Source organism: Branchiostoma floridae, chromosome 12 (assembly GCF_000003815.2).
Source record: "Branchiostoma floridae strain S238N-H82 chromosome 12, Bfl_VNyyK, whole genome shotgun sequence".
In the NCBI taxonomy this organism is placed as follows: domain Eukaryota; kingdom Metazoa; phylum Chordata; class Leptocardii; order Amphioxiformes; family Branchiostomatidae; genus Branchiostoma; species Branchiostoma floridae.
The window spans coordinates 22,728,372-22,729,955 of NC_049990.1; positions in this window are offsets into that span (position 1 = coordinate 22,728,372).

Below are 1,584 nucleotides of genomic sequence, written 5' to 3' on the forward strand. Positions count from 1 at the left end.
AAAAGTTTTGAAAAAATGGCCTTTGGTAATGCATTAGACACGATAATTTCGCTCAAAACATAAGATTATGGCCCTTTCCGGCGGTCCGGGGCTACCAACAAATTTGGCATTAAAAAACGAGTTTTGATCAAAGATTTTTCTTTTTGATTCTAAACATGTCTACTAAGTGTATTTCACCTTATAAAAGTGTCAGAACGTGAAAAAAAAAGTTTTGAAAAAATGCCATTGGTAATGCATTAGACACGATAATTTCGCTCAAAACATAAGATTTAGGCCCTTTTCAGCCGTTCTGCGCTTACTACCAACTTTGCCATTAAAAATCGAGTTTTGATCAAAGATTTTTCTTTTTGATTCTAAACATGTCTACTAAGTGTATTTCACCTTATAAAAGTGTCAGAACGTGAAAAAAAAGGTTTTGAAAAAATGCCATTGGTAATGCATTAGACACGATAATTTCGCTCAAAACATAAGATTTAGGCCCTTTTCAGCCGTTATGCGCTTACTACCAACTTTGCCATTAAAAATCGAGTTTTGATCAAAGATTTTTCTTTTTGATTCTAAACATGTCTACTAAGTGTATTTCACCTTATAAAAGTGTCAGAACGTGAAAAAAAAAGTTTTGAAAAAATGCCATTGGTAATGCATTAGACACGATAATTTCGCTCAAAACATAAGATTTAGGCCCTTTTCAGCCGTTCTGCGCTTACTACGAACTTTGCCATTAAAAATCGAGTTTTGATCAAAGATTTTTCTTTTTGATTCTAAACATGTCTACTAAGTGTATTTCACCTTATAAAAGTGTCAGAACGTGAAAAAAAAAGTTTTGAAAAAATGCCATTGGTAATGCATTAGACACGATAATTTCGCTCAAAACATAAGATTTAGGCCCTTTTCAGCCGTTCTGCGCTTACTACGAACTTTGCCATTAAAAATCGAGTTTTGATCAAAGATTTTTCTTTTTGATTCTAAACATGTCTACTAAGTGTATTTCACCTTATAAAAGTGTCAGAACGTGAAAAAAAAGGTTTTGAAAAAATGCCATTGGTAATGCATTAGACACGATAATTTCGCTCAAAACATAAGATTTAGGCCCTTTTCAGCCGTTCTGCGCTTACTACGAACTTTGCCATTAAAAATCGAGTTTTGATCAAAGATTTTTCTTTTTGATTCTAAACATGTCTACTAAGTGTATTTCACCTTATAAAAGTGTCAGAACGTGAAAAAAAAAGTTTTGAAAAAATGCCATTGGTAATGCATTAGACACGATAATTTCGCTCAAAACATAAGATTTAGGCCCTTTTCAGCCGTTCTGCGCTTACTACGAACTTTGCCATTAAAAATCGAGTTTTGATCAAAGATTTTTCTTTTTGATTCTAAACATGTCTACTAAGTGTATTTCACCTTATAAAAGTGTCAGAACGTGAAAAAAAAAGTTTTGAAAAAATGCCATTGGTAATGCATTAGACACGATAATTTCGCTCAAAACATAAGATTTAGGCCCTTTTCAGCCGTTCTGCGCTTACTACGAACTTTGCCATTAAAAATCGAGTTTTGATCAAAGATTTTTCTTTTTGATTCTAAACA